Genomic DNA, 18,925 nt, shown 5'->3' with positions numbered 1-18,925 from the left:
AAACATCTGGAGACTAACAAAGAACATGATACAACCTCACCTGGTTTTGAAGGCTGTTTGTCAGCAACGCACAATAGGACTGCAGTCCAATTGAAAATTGAAAAGAAAAAAGAACCTGCTGATGAAACTCTTGGATTCATGAATATGGGCAGAAATAATCCATGGTAACAATAAGTAAGTCCATAAAACACTGGAAATCATATTAAGGACACCATTTATCATCTTCTGCCCAAACTGCACAAATCTGTCCAGAAAATTGCAAAATGAGCTCATGCTCAATATAAAGGGAGGAAGGAATTTCAAAAGACTAATATGAAGCAAATGTTAGCCCTGCATTTCCTCATGTCCTATCTGAACCAAAGTCAACTTGCATCTGTGCTGGGGCAAACTCAGAACTTGACCCAATCTGACTGGATTTTGAAAGTGTGGCTCCAGATAAGCAGCCAGCAGACAGGGTCTAGGTACCTCTAGATAATAATCTTTCCTTGGCTAACAGAAGATAAAGGCACCAAATAGCGTGTCATCCTAAAACAGTCAGAAATCTTAGTCATAGCCTTCAGTGTTCAGCCAGGGCATAAAACCAGAGCTGGAGATGTTCCTTTGTAGATAGCAATGCACCCACCAGAGATAAGATAACAGAGTGAGTGAGTCTGTAATAAATAGTTGGAGTAACACACAACAGAATCAGTGAAACAAGATATTCCTGAAAAATTTTGGTACAGGACTGATGGATACCTACGGTAGTTAAACCAGAAACGTCACCGTGTAAGCTGCCTCTTATTTGCTGTCTTCTTCTGGCTCAGTTTTGGGTGTTTTGATAAGGTGTTGCACAGCACATAGCAATGGATTAACAAATTATAAATCCTAGTTTGCTCCACATGCATTTCCAGTTAAGTTAGAAATAACTAGCATAGATTATAAGTGGTTCACCTGACCAATTCTCTTTAATTTATCAGTCAGGAACACCATGCCAAGCCTACGCTATGCAACGTCAAACAGCCTGGCAGATGGCAAATGATTAAGGCCTTGATAACAGAAAGTCTTGGTTGATTAAAAAGGTTGATATTTGTCATCGTTAGAATATCATAACACACCTCACAACACTTTATTAGGCTCACCAGTTTGGGGCAAGTAGGCAGAAGGCAAACCACAATCCTGCCAACTTCTTGAGCAAATACAATTAATCCTGAGGTATAGTTACAGGAGAAGGTTATGCCAGAACAAGAGCAACATCTAAAGTTGCCAAATAGCTACTATCTAAATAGGAGAGATTTCAGCAAGCAAGTATTTGGGAACCTGACATACTTATGACTTATTGTGCCTGTGCCAGAGTCAAATATGAGAAGCCTGCATTACAGGAAGGCCTGCAGGAGGACCTGGAGCTGCCGGCTGTACCTTGAGGACATCCAAAAGCAGTTGGCATGGCTCCTGTGCTGGCAGAAGCGACACATGCCCACCCCACTACTGACGACAAGAAACAAAACGCGAAGGCGACACAGATGCCAGGTGCTGCTGAACAGATGCTGGAGATGAGGAACGGAGCACATGACGGGAAAGTCCCGGAGGTGCTCAGGACGTGGTCGCTGACCCAAGCCCTCTGAAGCTGAACAGGCTCTTGGCATCGCGGGGTTTCTGGTCTTCTCCCCCACTCCCTCCCCATGTGCACAATATGTGTACTCATTTGAGCACGTGTTTTGGGGGCAGCGGGAAGAGGTTGCAGCTATTTTGTCATATTTGCTTTCCATTTTTTTTCCCTCTTTTCAGAGGTTCAGCAGCAGTGAACAGACACTGACCCCTGCCTTGTGGCAAGGACACAGTCCTCCTCTCCCTGGCCCACGGCGGGAGCTCATGCCACAAGCTTAGCAGAGCTCCTCTCTGTCAAAGACATAAGGAGTGGCATCCTCCAAAGGCTGGTAAAAGGCATCAGCTCAGGTGGCAGGAGTGGCAGTGCAACGGTTCAAGGCCTGAAAAAGAACTTAGATCATTCCCAGACAAAAAGGACAGCAACAGTCATCAGCTATTGCTACTGGGGGGGAAAAACAGCCAGAGAATTTAGCTCTCTACTATTATTATTTTAAAGGACTCCCTTACAATATGACATATGATATAACAAAAAGCAAAACAGAAAATTTTTAGAAAAAGGACCCTGAGAAGGAAACGTTATGGCAGCCTGTTGGCTCTGGCCCACCGTTGGGCAAGCACGTCCCAGGCACAGATTGGGCACAGTGCTCTTACGTGCTCTCACAGTGCTCCACGTCATGGACATGGGACGCACAGGCTGAAGCGAGCTCTGCATGGCTACACCCACAAAAATACCAAGTGCATTGCAAATCACTTTGAGTGGTCTTCCAAGAGATTTCTGAAGGACTGAGTTGCTCAGGGAAGGAATTGCAGACAGGGACATGGTTAGCCCAGAGTCCTGCAGCAAGAGTGGCCGCAGAGCATCGCCTGCAGGGAACTGTTTGAGGTATCCAGCTGGGGGAGCATGCCAGAAACCTGACACATCGTGCAGAGTCAACCACATGGGTGTTGCCCGTGCTGCAACCAGAATAGAGCGTGAGAAGAGAAATGAAAATACAGTATCACGCGCTTTGCAGAGGCCTTTCAAACCAAGGCAGGTGGCGGGCACGTGGCTGGGAGGTTGATGCCCTTGCTGCCGTGCCTTAGCAGTTAGGGACACTCCAGCTCTCTAGATTAAAAACTAGCACGTGGTACTTGCGCTGAGGGCAGACTCCTAGTTGCAATGCAGATATACTCTGACTCAGACTGACTGGGGAAATAATTGACATGGGAACAATAATGAGAAAATCAATTGCTAAGTCAGATATCATTGACTGCAATGAAAATTTTGTGCATGGAGGATTTGCAGGATAAAGACCCGGGTTTTCTTTTAGGCTAGATGAGTTGGTAGAGATGCAAGAAAAGATAATGTGGTTAATATTGCTGCCCTTATTCCCCTACACTTCCAGCTGGAATTCAAAAGGAGTATGGCCTCATGCCTTCCCAGGGTGACTCTTCAGCCAAAGTTTTAGGCTGCGATTCTGTAAATGTTCAAAGATGTGCATGATTAAGACCTTGTGAGAATGGAACATTACACTAACGGTCTGGGGCACTGCACAGTTTCACTAAATTTAACATTAGAGCTAATGTATTGGCAAAAAATACAGCTCAGTGTCACCCTGCATATCTCTGCATGTACGTGGGACACTTCACCGCGTAAGGCCCACGGTTCTCGTGCTATTATTTGCAGCAGTTTGTGGCTCTACTCAAAGCCTTTAATCAGTGCTCCATTAATTCAGGCAGGGTCCAAAGTGTAAAAAAAGCCACCCTTTCCCCAAAATGAATACTATCTGAGAACACTTAATACCATCATGAGCCATTCACTCCGTTTTGCATGATGTTATCTTCATCTTCTGTCAACAGTATCTATGGAAAGATCAATAGTAATCTTAAAGAAATGTTTATTATTGTCTTGCCTCTCACACCTGCCCCATCCTACCTTTGCTCTTTGTCTCAGAGGCCGTAAAAGTGCAGCAAACTACAGCAGAGACATGCCTTTATCTTACAGTGTTGGGGGTTTTTTTGTTGCAGGATTACAGTGCTAATTAAAGACCGCGCGTACATCACCACCACTATTTCTTGCCTTGGAAGAGCGGAGTATTTCTCCTCCGGGAGCTCTCTCTAGAAATACATCCATAGGTACTTGTGCATGCTTGATAGATAACATAAAACACGCCAGGCATGGTTTGAGCCTGGATATATTTGCGGGTATGAAGTACTCGTCTAAAATCTTACCTGTGAAACGAAACGGCCAGGGACAAAAATAATTTCAGGTGCGACTGTGGCACACAGGTGGGGGGGGGGGGGGTGTACCCGGAGCGCTTTAGCAGCAAACGCGGCGGGAGGCTCCCTCCTTCCCCGCATTTCTCTCTTCACTGAGCGGTTCAGGCGCTCCCGCCAACACGGCCGCCTTTGCGGGTTGCTCCTTGCGCGCACGCTGCGCGGCGCTGCGCGGAGCGATTCCCGTGCCGGCGGGCGGGCCGTGCTGAGCGGCAGCGGCCCCCAGACAGCCCCCGGCCCGGCGGCGGCGGCTCGGGAGCATGTCGCGACCGGGGCCGCCCCCCCACACACACACCCCCCCGCCGCGGGTGGGCGGCGGCGCTGGCGGCCCCCGCGGGTGGGAGCGGAGAACAAAGCGGGGCCGGGCGGGAGGGCGATGGGCGCGGGCAGCGGCCCCGCCGGGGAGCGGGGGTCGTCACCGGGAGCGGAGCCCTGCCGGGGTCCGCAGGGCGGCCGCGGGCGGCTGCGATGTAATCCACCGTCGTGATGGTCACGGCGTGCGGCTGCACGGCAACCTGCTCGCCCACCGACAGGCAGGAACGGATGGGCTCGTTCCCGCACGGCGAAAGCGGGCACGGCCGGAGGGGACAAGCGGGCAGATCGCCCCAAAATGAAGAGGCCGATTTCCCTCCGGTTACTCCAGAGCCCGTGCTCGGGCGAGGCGCGCCGCGCCCCCGAAATCGCAGGCAAATTCTGGGACTGACGTCACCTTATCGCCGATACATTTTTTTAATTAGGTGGCAGCTAAATGAAGAGTGATGTAGAACATCGTGAATATAATTATCCATTGTGCTGCAGCGAGCCGACTATAGATCTTCTTTCCCCCTCCCTCTCTGAGAACTACCAAGAACCTGGGGAATTCAGATCATCTTCCCACCCCCGTGCGTGGATGGAGCCTGTCAGACCCTGTGCAAGGGCTACTGACAAACACAAAGGAGCAACAATAACTGCACACCACTTACAGACTTATTCATTCATTGTAACATAATAATTTTAGATGGTCGTTGAAGAGAAGCATATGTTTCGGGCACACATCAAAAGAACAACCAGGCATTTAGATAAGACAACTAAAACTCAGTTTTAAAGTTTCAGATCTAATCCTGGGTAAAAACCGAACAAAGAGTCAGAGAGCAGGAATTATGTTATTTAAACTGACACCACCTAAATCGGATCCTTTCTTCTGCGATCTCACATAAACGCAGCATGTTCATCGCATCCAGCCAGCTTCATTACTATTTATATTACCGTACACTGGCTGTGTGCAGTCAATTCATAATTGTCCAGTTTTTCTAATTAATCACAAAAGATTTTTGTTTTGCCTACAGCTAGTTCTGGGGTGACTCACAATGGCAAGCCAAAGCTCATACATCAAACACAGACCCTCTTTACTCCAGCCTTCTGCTGGAGGAGGCTGCTGGGCTCCCCTCGCCTCGGCGCTGCTCAGGGGGCATGCGCGGCCGCGGGCGGGAGAGGAGCCCTGCGCTCTGTCCTCTGCCGTGTGACTTGTTATTTTTATCTGATGCTTGCATTCTCAGCCCGAACCCGACCCAGAGATTTTTGGCAAGATTTCTTCATTCAGAGCGTTTGATTTCCCTCTCGCTCGCTCTCAGATGCACGCGCATGCTCCCCTCCCCTGCTCTAGCAAGCTGTTCGAGATCTGTGCAGCTTCAAAGGAAGCGAGCTGGATCAAATATTGCGTAAACTTCTGCGCTATCAATATTTTCTTAATGAGCTCAACGTAACCACTGGATGCTAGCAGAGAGGCTGAGCCAGCTGCTGGATCTCTCCAACTCCGATAGCGACAAGGCTGGTTGATGACATTTGCAGTAGGCCAGGTCGCTCGTGCCTCCTCCACCCACACCACGAAGAGCAGCTACTCAGATGAGTAAATCCTTTTGGCTGCAAGGCGGCTACTTGTGGAAGTTGCAGCTTGCCAACCGGAGCCAGAGGACAGGGATTTGACCTCTGTTTCTTGTACTGCCAGAGGTTTAGGCAGGGAGAAGCTATTCCATGAACAAAGAAATGGGGCAATGTGGCTGATAACAGCATGACAGTATGTTCTTTCTCCACGCACATGAAAAAAATACGTAGTTCTTATTTCAAAAAACTATCCGTATTTTTTTTCTTTTTTGTCATTGATGAAGTTTTTAATACTGAAAGCCAGCCCAGTGAAGAGCAGAAAGCGATAGATCCACACTGCCTCTAAAGTGCGCTCCAACTTAAGGCTGCAAATGTTGTTAATTATGTGGAAGCTTTCTGGTAAGATGCATCTATCGATGCAATCTTCCTTGATCACATTCTGCCCACTGCTGGGTTTGCAAGGAGTCAGCACAGTGGCGGGAGAGGAGCATTTTATTAATAAACCCTGCGCAGAACCCTGTGCTCAGCCTGGGTATTTTGGAATGAAAATGGCTGTGAAGCCGAAGCTGGTTTCTGTGCGAGGAAGCATGGGCAAGCAAATAGCTACCGAGAGCAAAATAGACAGGTTTTTAACAGCCTGGAAGAGAAAAATGTGTTCTCGTATCTGATGGCATAGAGGAAAAGGTATCTCTAATTTATTGCAGGAGACTTCAAGTGGAGTTGTTTGGGGAAAAAAATGTTATGTTTACAAAGGCTGAAAAAATATGACGTAGCAAAAATTAATGTTTTCATAAACTTCTGTCATGTAGATTGTTTATATGGCAGCAGATCCCTTTCTCTGCAGACTAAGGAGTTCAAAAAAATTGGAGGGGGGCGGAGAGAGAAGACTCCTTTTCTCAGGACACCTGGGGGATAAATTGTAATGTAAGATTTCTGAATGTACAGCCATACCTCCCAGTGTGGCCCAGTTGAAGGCATCCTGGTCTCCTTGCTTGGGAACTTAGAGCACTCTCAGTAATCTGCTGTCATTTTTAAAGTCGGCCAGGAGAAAAGTACTCCACAGAAACTCCTGGGGGACCAGAGTAAGGTTTACACCTCTGCAGATAAGATAATCTGTCAAAGAGCAGATTCAAAGGATAACCCATGAGAAATATTTTGAGGGATAAAGCCAAACTGTTTTATTCCCAGTGCCAAACCCTAGTTTTCCGCCACAGTCTCTGCTGCTTCGTGTGAACATGCACAGGGACTGCACGTGGCAGGAACACGTCCATCAGCCCATCATAGCTGCCTCTCGGATATGCTGCTCTGATGCCAGGGATGGCCCTTCAGGAGCCCCTGCAAGCCCTGACAGTGCACTTTGCTTTCCCCTTTCCCACCCGCCATCCCATGAGTTAACGATAGCAAAGTCTTCCCTCCTTGTCAGCCCCTCGCTAGGACCCACCTTTGCTGTGGCATGTTGGCCACCATCACAGGTGACACCAGCAGCCCCACCTGAGGCTGCTGAAACCCTGGTGATAGCAAGGCTGTAGATCCTGTGCTCCCTCCTGGCTCCTTTCAGTCACAGGGAGCCAGATCCAAAGCTCATTGAGCCCAGGGGTATATTTTTCAATCATCGGCTTCGGCAAGCAGGCGAGGCTCCCGTGGTCTATTGCCATCTCGCTGTAAAGACTGTAATTTTGCTGGGACAAAATGTTTATTACCCAGTTGCAAGCTTAATAATAACCATGGGCTGTGATTCCTCCTAAGGAACTGAGGACCTGAATTAAGTATTATTAATACCAACAATATTGCACTAACACAGGAAAAATAGCGGTATTAATAATAATGTTATCTTAATGGCAGTGTAAATATAAGGTAAGTAGTGTACCTGGCTTCTGAGGACTGTGAAGCCAAATGATGATTTCCTCTTAGGGCAGTGATAAACAACTCAGTCATACTGAGTTTACAGTTTTAGTAATAATTGGCTTGAAGGGAAAAAAAAATATATAAAGCTCAGTCACAGATTAACTACATTATAATTACAGGGTGTAATTTCAGCCCCTGCTCCTGGAGTGGAAGGCACAGTTTTTATCTGATCAGCCTCCATGTGCCATTCCCTACTAGGTTTGGGGCTAAGCATTGCTGTGCTGGTTTTAAAAATGACTAAGCAGATATACAGAGATTGCAGCCTGCCCCGGGTCACGGCGAGCTGGCAACAAGCTCTGGAGCAGAACCTCCAGCCATGGGCACGTGGTCGCTGGAACAAAAAGTGGCGGTGGGTCCCCACACCGCCTCGGCAGGGTTTTGGAGCTAAGCCTGGTGGTGTTGTCCAGGGTTGCTCTGGGAGTGCCCGGGCTCTGTGGGTATGGTGGCTCCAACCGGCAGCAAATAACAGCTCCTGTCACCCTGCCGGAGCCGGGACAGGGTGTCTCCAGACAGCTTAGGAAACCCTGATGCCTGGTCACCTTCCCAAACCACTCTGCCTAATTCCTCCAGAAACCAGTAAATACTTGGTCACGCCACATGATTGAAAAAGGGACCTCCAAAAAGGCTTGCGTATGAGTAGCTGCAGCAGGCAAAATTGGAAGCTGAGAGCAGCATCAGACACCGGTCGTGACTTGAGTGATGTCTTCTGGGGAAAAAGTAGAAAGCCATCTTCTGTTGTTGTTGCTTCTTGAATTTTCACACAGACACTTCCCTGTTTTCACTGGAAAGCTGATAGTGAACCAAGCTCCAGAAGAGGGAGGAGGGACGGATGCTATTTGTGTTTTTCAGCTCACCAGCCCCTCCCTGACAGAAATCTGTTCAGCTTCCACAAGGGTCAGCCTAAAGCGGGGCGAAAGGTTAGCTCTTTTGCCTCTTCTTTTTTCAACTGTGTCAGCCCACACATTTTATTTAGGACAAGTCAGGTCCCTTTTAACATGTTAGCAGGTGCAGGGACACCCAGAAGCATTGGATAGCTTTTCCTGCTGTGCTCACTACAAAGTCTCAGCTAACTTACCCAGCCTCTCATGGCCTGCTGTATGCGACAGTCGATACAGAGCCCAGGCAACCAAAATATCTGATCATGCTCCAATTTCATCAGCTTGTCCCACGAGCTAACTCAAGGCATTGCACAAGAAAGCCGAACATTTTCTCATTACACTACTAATGCGTCTGTGTCTCCTTGGGGAAAACAGAAATGTTGCAAAGGTGTGTGGTACCACTCCTCTCCCGTCAAACCCAAAACCTCGGTGTCAAGCGAGGTCCCTCTGTCCCTCGTCACTGGTGCCTCACACTGGCTGCAGGGCAGGTTGGAATAACTCTCAGCTTCGCTTTCCAAGGGGCTGAAAGGCACGAGCCACTCCCTCACGAGCAGAAATGTGGGTCCCACCGTGCTCACTGTGCAGTACTAGAAACATGCGAAAGGTTGAGGGGAAAAGGGGAGCCCAAAATGGCAGAGGTGTCTGTTGGCCCTGTGGGGCAGGGTTATCATTATTAAAACGAAAGCAATACCTCTGTCCTTAAATGAACTGCACTGCAGATGGAAAGCTTACATGGGAACCACTGTAACTGCTTCCCAGTGGCATCCTACCAGCTGCAGCGTTAAGCTGTTCCCTCCCAGCCTCTGCGACTTGGCTCAGCACCCTCCTTCAGGATGCCCCATGTCCCTTCTTGCTTGGTCACAGCAGGTCCAGACCTGGAGGAACTATTCTGGGAGTGTCAAAAGGTCCTGCTTGCTGGATGCCTTGAGATTGCTGTATTGGGTTTGCATGGCTAGGTTTTAGTAGCGGGGAGGCTATAGAGGTGGCTTCTATGAGAAGCTGCTAGAAGCTTCCCCTATGTCCGATAGAGCCAATGCCAGCCGGCTCCACGACGGACCCACCGCTGGCCAAGGCTGAGCCCATCGGCGACGGTGGTAGTGCCTCTGGGATAACAGATTTAAGAAGAGTGGAAAAAACTGTGCATCAGCAGCAGCCACCAGAAGACAGGAGTGAGAATATGTGAGAGAACCAACTCTGCAGACACCGAGGTCAGTGAAGAAGGAGAGGGAGGAGGTGCTCCAGGCGCCGGAGCAGAGATTCCCCTGCAGCCCCTGGTGAAGACCATGGTGAGGCAGGCTGTCCCCATGCAGCCCATGGAGGTCCACGGTGGAGCAGATACCCACCTGCAGCCCATGGAGGACCCCATGTCAAAGCAGGTGGATGCCCAAAGGAGGCTGTGAGCCCATGGGAAGCCAGTGTTGGAGCAGGCTCCTGGCAGGACCTGTGGATCCATGGAGAGAGGAGCCCACGCTGGAGCAGGTTTGCTGGCAGGACTTGTGACCCCACGGGGGACCCACACTGGAGCAGTCTGCTCCTGAAGGACTGCACCCCGTGGAAGGGACCCACGCTGGAGCAGTTCATGAAGAACTGCAGCCCGTGGGAAGGACTCACACTGGAGAAGTTCATGGAGAACTGTCTCCCATGGGAGGGACCCCACGGTGGAGCAGGGGAAGAGTGTGAGGAGGAAGGAGCAGCAGAGACAATGTGTGATGAACTGACCACAACCCCCATTCCCTGTCCCCCTGCACTGCTGGGAGGGAGGAGGTAAAGAATTTGGGAGTGAAGTTAAGCCTGGGAAGAAGGGAGGGGTGGGGAGAAGGTGTTTTACGATTTGTTTTTATTTTCTCATTACCCTACTCTGATTTGATTGGCAATAAATTAAACTAATTTCCCCAAGTCGAGTCTGTTTTGCCTGTGACGGTAATTGCTGAGTGATCTCTCCCTGTCCTTATCTCGACCCATGAGCCTCTGGTTATATTTTCTCTCCCCTGTCCAACTGAGGAGGGATGTGATAGAGCGGCTTTGGTGAGCACCTGGCATCCAGACAGGGTCAACCCCCCACAATTGCGGTGAAGGAAAATGCTCCTCCAAGAGTCACGAAAGCAACTCTCCACAGCCAGGCTAGCTCTGGTGATGGACAACCCGCCGGGAGTGGGAGCAGGGACAGGAGTGGGGCACAAGCAGCGGCAGGGCAGACGGGGACCTCCTCTTGTCTTTTTAGTCACTTTTCTCTCAATCTTCATTTCTGCTACAGAGGATCTCCATGAAAGGGGTATCCTTGCCCCATTTATCATTACCCTTGTTAGCCTGTTTACTTTGTTAAAGGACTTCAAAGGTTGACATAAAGACGGCATTATTTCGAACAAGCCGTAGCTGGGTGAGAACGAGGAAGCCTACCCAAAATGTTATTATTTCCCCCCTTGCAAAAGGCACTCAGGCAGCTGTGGAGCCCATTCTGCTGTAACACTGCCAGAACCACAGGTTTCCTCTTATTTCTCTGAAAACCTTTTGCAGGAACCCAGGTAGTATAAGCAGCAGGGGAGGTGGCTGGAAGTGACTTTCTGTCACTCATGTATTAATGGAGTGGTAAGACAAATGTAACGTCTTGACATGCCGAATGTTTTTGCCTGCTGGTGCTAAGCTGGCTGTTCTTCGATGGGGCTTGACTTGCGCAGGGGTGCCTGCTGTGCTGTGTTTCTGCCCCCGCGCCCTTGCCCCCTCCCTAGTTAGTCGTCCAGTTCCCCTAACAGATTCTTTAATATCCAGCATTTTAGGAAGACACTTGGTCACACCTGGAACGTATTTATATTGCCAAACACAAATAATTTCAAATAGATGGGGTGACTCAAGGAAAAAGCTGGGAAGAACTTCAAATGGACTCCAAAATACCAGTATTGAGCTGTGAGGCAGGGAAGCCGCTTTCCCCAGGATGCTCCAGAACTGATCGAGACTGATGTGCTGCCCAGAAAGAGATGATTTCTGTCCTGGATGCACCCCATGAATGACCAAGCATAATTCTGGTCGACCTTTACATCACACACAGCACACACAGGAGACTCCTCGCTACTCTCAGTGTCCTTCCTTGGAGAGTAGGCCCTATCCTGTGATTTTTTTTTTTTTTTTTTATCAGGCTAAAGAGGATATATTTTATCATAATGGTTTCAAATCCAATGCGTACAGGCCAACACAAATAGGGTATTACAAGTTGAAGAACTGTACCTCAGGCACCATTTTATTAGAACTAGTGTTTACATCAAACAATACATCCTAAGTACTTCATATTAAGCTTGGACAAATCATTTGCCTGAGGATTAGGGTGTTGTGCCATTGAAATTTAATCCTTCTGTTGATTTTTTTTTTTTAAACTGCCAAACCAAACATGGTAAAATCAGTAACTGTTAAAAAAACAGAAGGGTGAAAACCTTAGCCTCAATTTGACGTGTTAAATAAAACAAAGGAAAAATTACCAAGGTGGGTTTGCAGACAAGTATCTGAACAGCAGGTCAGATTTTCCCCTGCATAGATCAGCAAAACTCTGCAGGGAAACAAAAAAACATAACGGTGGGTTTCACTGTTCCACTACGGGGGGTGAGGAGGGAAGCGAGGGCTGGTCTGGCTGCTCTCCGTCATGCGTAGGCGACCCTAGCACGTGGGCATCTGTGCTGAGCAGAAAATTTTGGGGGCAGAGGCAGGGGCAGGAGCGGTGGCCAGAGCAGGCTGTGTCCCAAGAGGCGATGCCCTGTGCTCCAGCGCAGCCCAGGCAGCGAGCCCTGCCCCAGGAGAAGGGTGGGATGGCACGAGGGAGACCCTCGCTCTTCAGGGGAAGGGGATGGCCTCTGCTCCCAAAAATGGAGGAGGGGGTGTTGAGACATGACTCACAGATGCGTAACACTGCCTGTGAGGAGTGGTGGGCAGCAGGGCCCAGCCCAGCCAAAATTTGTGATGTTATGAGAATGGGAACCAGGCTCATCCCCGCTGGCTTCACAAAAACAAGATGTGCCATACACGCACCCCTCATCCCTTTCCACTACCCAGGAAAGCACATTTCTCCCGCTGTCTTACACACCCATGGTATTTGCTTTTACATGCATGCACTGCTTGGGCCCCTTTTAACAAAAGGCACTCCCAAAGGATGAGTCCTCAGGCACACAGGACACCCCTGGTGGGAGCTGCCAGCGTGTACTGGAAGGCAAAACTTGACATCAAGGTGATCACAAAACACCTTCCTTCTCCTCAGAGGGATTTAGGGTCAAGTCAGAGGCAATGGGACTATTTATAAAGACACAGTCCCTCAACCAAAACCCATGGTAATGCCATGGAGACTATTCTCAATAGAAGCCCCATAGCGATAGCCAAGGAGGATACATTTCCACCCCAGGTAAGAAAATAGAAAGCATGGTTTGGATGTAAGTGTCTGTTGTATTGAGAGCAAGGACTGGGACCCTGGCTCAATGAAGGGAAAGAAAAAACCTCCCCTGGACTTCTGCAGGACTGGCATTTCACCTGGGTTTCTCTCACCTCCAGGAATGCGGTGGTTCTCACACACGCATGTGGACCTTGGCCGTCTCTTCCCTGCTGCCTCTCCCTTCTGTCCTTCCACAAGCAAGTCTTGCTTCCCCTGTGGGCACCCTCCAGCCACTCCCACACTCCTTCCCTGGCCAGGCACCCCCAGACATTGCTACCGAGCTGCTGGCTGATTGAAGCTTCAAGAATCAAGAGGGAGCAAGGGGAGGCAGCAATTCTCTGTCCCTGCCTTTGCTACTCCTTTCCCAAGGAGGTTCAGGTTATTCAATCCCCCAGTTTCTCTAGAGAATCAAGAAGGTGGAATAGGTGCAACATCAGAAATCAACATCTTGTTTTGGGTACAAGTGTGCCAGTAATGACTTTTGTTAGTAATTCTAGGGGAATCTGTATTTGGGAAATCTACTGCCCAATACTTTTCAGGAGTATGAGATAACAAGAGGTGAAGCGGGTTGTGCAGCCACCAGTGAATGCCAATACCAGCGCACGGTGCACTGGTCACTGGCCTTCATGACTACAGCTACAGCAAAGACCTGCTCAGAGGGAACTGAGCCCAGTGAAACTCTGCTTCACTACTAAAGGCATCTGCACAGGACAGCCATCAGAAACAATGATGTGGATTTCTCACAGAATATGCCTTGGGAGATGCTGGTACTTGGTATTTAAACATATCTAGGTTTGTGTAAGACTTTTTACAGCCAGAATTCTCCAACAAATTACGTTTGTATGCTTTGGTTTTATATATGGGTGTCTGTGTCTATTCATTTACCTATTTGTGTACAATACTGGTACTTTGTGAATGACATACTGAATAGATCTAGATCTTGATAGAGATGTATACATAGATATAACAGAAATCTATTAAGAGGTTACCCAACACTGTGACAAGTGATGGCATGCATGCCCATCCAGAATCTTTGGGGCTGACACCGCAGCCAAACAAATAACTCCCAAGTTTAAAGCTAAGGACAAGTCTAAGCGCTTCTGCATAAAGAATTCAGCCATCACTGAGGCAATCACCTCCATCCGTTTGGAAACAGCCACTGAAGATGACAAGAAAAAAAGAACCACAAAGACTTGCACTCTTGCATTGTTGGGAAGAAAAACAAGGACGATAGCTAAGAAACTAATTAGTAATTCGCTAATGTGCTCCCATACATGTGTGCACACACACAAAACTTACTGCTTGTTTTACCATAGTAAAAAAAAACCCAGAACTTTAATTGATGTTCTTATACCAGCTGTGAGTTACAGGCATTGCTAAATAAACTCAGCAGCAGCTCTTTGCCTGCTGAATTTTGTGGCTGCTGAGACATGTCACGGACTCGTGAGGGCTCAGCAGCTCAAGCCAAGTGTGAGAGCCACACAGGTGTATCACACCCCGCAATCCACCCAGCCTCTCGCCAGCCTCGTGGGCAGCTCGTGCCTTGCCATAAGCAGGCTGAACACTCAAAGTTGCCTTTGCTGCAGAGAGTGCCCACTGTCACGTACCGCATTCCCATGTCTAGGACTTCTTGATTCACCAGATTTTGTATAGGGGCACAAAGCTTCCAGTTTCATTGAAAATCCAAAAAGTTCTGCTCAAGCAACACTCCCATGGGACATCTAAATGCCCAAGCATTTGGAAGTCTTGTAGCTGGGATCATGCTTGCAGGGTCTCCATCAACACATCTGGTTTGAAGGGGATCCACGAGATGCAGTGTAGATGCTGCCCAGTCCCTGTCCATAAACAAAAATTCATTGACGAGTGTCAGGGCGTAAAAGAACTGCAGCAGTGGCAACTACCACGGTTTTCTTGCAAATAGCACAGTTAATACTTTCAAAAACAAATCTCAGGCTCAAAATTATGCTCTCAGACTCCAAGCATTGTTCTGTTGAGTCAGAACTGCTGTGCAATTCAGCATTTTGTTAAACCAAGCCACGTACTGAGAGGTGTCTTGATATTTCCTCTCCTTATGGGCCCATTCTAGAAAGCTGTGGCTCCCGAAACAGCAGAGGGGAAGGGGAGTGTTGACTCGCTGAAGCAGGGCTTGTACTAATTGGATCTCCCAGTAGGTCCCATCCTGTCTGCAGTCTCGGCGTAGTACCTCTGAACAAGGCACTGCTTTAAGAGCCTCGCTTTGCCAAGGCTCCAAGTAGCACTGGTGGCTGCTGCTAACTTTGCTTTAAGTAGAAATTTCACAGAGATCACACATGGGTGAGCAGGTTTCAAAAAAACCCAAAAAACCAGGAGGTAGAACCTGAAAAATTAGGAAATTATAAGCAAATAGGGAAAACAAGCAGGAGTATTGCACACAAAGGGCAATAAACATATGGAATAAATTAGGGGAGTAGGCAGTGGAAGCAAAGCATGTAAATGAGTTCCACAGACACCTAGATTTGTCGCGGGAGAAGGAGGGGATGGGGGAGGATGGAAAAGCAGGAAGGTGGAATTAAAAGGGCCTTTTCCTGTTCCCATGGCCTTTTCTCGTGGTTCTTACACTCTCCGTATGCTTAGGCATTGCTGAGACCACATATCAATAAGCACATGATATTTGTAGATACCGTATGTACAAGAATACCTAGGCACACAGTTTCTGTTGGTTTACATCAAACGCCCAGCCCACCTCCAAAGAATAGTATTAGGCTCTCTATCGCGAATTAAAATATGAGTATCTTAATTTCCCTGCAACCTTGAACTCCCAATTTTACTGTCCTGAGAGGACAGGGGGGAGTACTGAGATATCCAAAGAAAGAGAAAGCAGAAGAGAAAGAAATTCACAAAAGCATGTTCTGACTTGAAAGAGCAAAATACAGTATGCCTATTCATGGAAGGGGAGCAACAGATTTTATAATATTAAAAATAGCTTGGTCACAAGCTGGAGCTGCCAGAGGTAATCTTATAGCACTGGTTTTACTGGCACTTTGATATCTTACCCAGAATTTAACACTACATTATTCACTAAGAGGTTTGTTCCCACCGCGGGACATACAAACATCGCTGCTATTAGCACAAACAGGAGAGCCACATAAACGCAGCAGAGAGAATAGCCCCTTGTGCACGTATACTTTTTACGATAATGCTGCGGAGTTAATTTTCGAGGTTTTTTTTTTACCCTTGAGCTCCACCGGGTTCACTTGCGGTGACAGGGTCGTAGCTGCGGCCAGGTTTGGCTCCTGGCCCCGGGCTCCTGCGCCGGGACCGAGGGGACGTCGCCCCATCGGCGGGTCAGAGCGGAGGCGAGACAGAGCCGCCCGCTACAGCGGAGGAGACGCTAAATATAGGCGGGCTTTCTCCTGGGTTGTGCAGGCATTTTAATTTATCCTGGTGCTAATAAAGCATTTACTGTAGCCCAGGCAGCAGACGGGGCTGGGGAACGGCGGTGGCGGCTGCTGCAGCCAGAACGAGCCAGCCCAGGCTGTGTAAATTGAAGGTTTCACGTGCTCTGCAAAGAGTTTCCTTTGCGATATGGAGAGGCAGGAGACCATCACAGACAGCCTAATCCGCGGCTCTCACAAGGGGGCCGAGGCTGCCGAACGCCACGCCAGCCCTTGGCAAAGGGAGCAGCCCTTGGGCGTGCGGGAGGCTCCTCACCTGCGGCCCTCGCAGGGGCAGCGCTGGCGCTGAGCGCAAGGCTGGACCTGTGCCTTCTGCCACGCAGGTAACGGCGCTTCACAGGCGTCAGTTAACGCAAGCCTCAAAGGTGGTACCTGCTCCCATGCGTATTCGTACTTTCTTTTGCTACTAGGTGAATTTGGGATAAAACACGGGAGATTTTACAATCCCATTTGAACTGCAACTTTAAAAAGCAAACAGTGCAAAAGAAACACCCACCACTGTTTAGGCACTGCAAAATCACACATCAAGCAGGAATTAAAGTTGAATGGGAAACCTCTATTCTCACCTTTTGCACTTGCAATATCCTTATATTTAACTTCTGCATGTCTTGAGCCGTGAGTTTATAACTATAGTCTACCTCCTGGCATCAGCAATACAAGCACACAAGACTGGCACGTTAGTGGGATTTAGTTAAAGCAAATTTTATTCATTATTCCATCCATGGACACAGGCCAAATCCTTCTTTGCACCCAATAATCTCAAAAAACATTTACAAGGCATTTGTAGTTTGCTTCCTGAAAATTCACACCCTAGTGCAAACTCTTTCATATCTTCCTTTTATTCGGTACATCTATACCATGCTTATTTCCCCCAGTGCACTGGAAATCCTATTCCACTCTCCAGGGGGGAGCAGAGAAAAGTGGTTTACACCAGAGTTTGAAAGGCAAGAGGCTTGCATTTCTTTTCAGCTCTGTGTGGGGCGGGATGTTTGGCCTTGAACAACTCCTTTAACAACTCAGTGCTTTGATTCCCCTCTCAGTAAAGGACTAACGTCAGCAGTGTCCTACAAGCCTGAGACAGAGGTGTCACGCGCTGTAAATGCACAGCGCTCATATGGCTTTCGTTCCTGATGGAACTGCTCTACTGACGAGCAAAACAGCAAAAGCTCCCGCTTCCTCCGTTCAAGGCTGCTCCTGGCCCCAGATCCCAGACGGCCTGATCCTCGAGGCCTTTTCCTGCTAACAAGAACTGCCCAAATAGAGGCTAATTTAGGGGTAAGCATCTGAGTGGGGTCTGCAGGCCATACATTTCCCAGGGAAACTGCTTCTGTCTTTGTAAGCCCCAGCACTGGTGAGGTTTATCAGCTCTCCTGTCTAAGACATATTATTACAATGGGAAAAGGAGGAGGAGCAGCATGCTCAGATGTTAGGGTTAATCAAGTATCTCGATGGACACTTAACCACCTAAAACCTCTGCGCAACCACTATGCAAAATGCCTAGCTAGAGGATCTTTTTTTAGGAGAGGATAGGATACGTGTACCTTCTGCTGCCTCAAAAGGAAATAACCATGGAAAACCCCATCCTTTTTTCCCTGCCTTCTTTTCATACAATATCCTGTCCTGTGCTTAGCAGTGGATAAAATAAAGCCTGATACTAAGACGATTCCTGTTGAAAAATGAATGGATTGACTGAAACACCAACTAACAATGGAAAGAGAAACTACTTTTTTAGAATAAAAACTCCTTCCTACCTTGGTGGCCACTTCATGATAATTGGCAGAGGAGTTACTTCTGGATTTCGTCATACTGTTACTAACACATCACTGTATCTCCAGGTATTGACACTGTTGCAGAAGGTACAGCTGGATGCAATGGTGTGGGTCTACTTTTACAGCCAAGGGACCCATGAAAATCACTAAGTTCAGAGCCTGCCAATCTCACAGAATCACAGAATCACTAAGGCTGGAAAAGACCTGTAAGATCATCAAGTCCAACCATCAACTAACACCACCATGCCCACTAAACCATGTCCCGCAATGCCTCGTCCATACATTCCTTGAACACCTCCAGGGATGGTGACTCCACCACCTCCGTGGGCAGCCTGTTCCAGTGCTTCACCACTCTCTCAGTAAAGAAGTTTTTCCTAATACCCAGCCTGAACCTCCCCTGGTGCAACTTGAGGCCATTTCTTCTTGTTCTGTCGCTAGTCACTTGGGAGAAGAGGCCAACACCCACCTCTCTGCAACCCCCTTTCAGGTAACTGTAGAGAGCGATGAGGTCTCCCCTCAGCCTCCTCTTCTCCAGACTGAACAACCCCAGTTCCCTCAGCCGCTCCTCATCAGACTTGTGCTCCAGACCCCTCACCAGCTTCATCGCCCTTCTCTGGACACGCTCCAGCACCTCAATGTCCTTCTTGGAGTGAGGGGCCCAAAACTGAACACAGCATTTGAGGTGCGGCCTCACCAGCGCCGAGTACAGGGGCACGATCCCCTCCCTGCTCCTGCTGGCCACACTGTTTCTGATACAGGCCAGGATGGCGTTGGCCTTCTTGGCCACCTGGGCACACTGTGGCTCACATTCAGCTGGCTGTCAACCAACACCCC

The sequence above is a fragment of the Gavia stellata genome, chromosome 3, assembly GCF_030936135.1.
Source record: "Gavia stellata isolate bGavSte3 chromosome 3, bGavSte3.hap2, whole genome shotgun sequence".
Classification (NCBI taxonomy): Eukaryota; Metazoa; Chordata; class Aves; order Gaviiformes; family Gaviidae; genus Gavia; species Gavia stellata.
Note: the sequence above shows the minus strand (reverse complement) of the source record.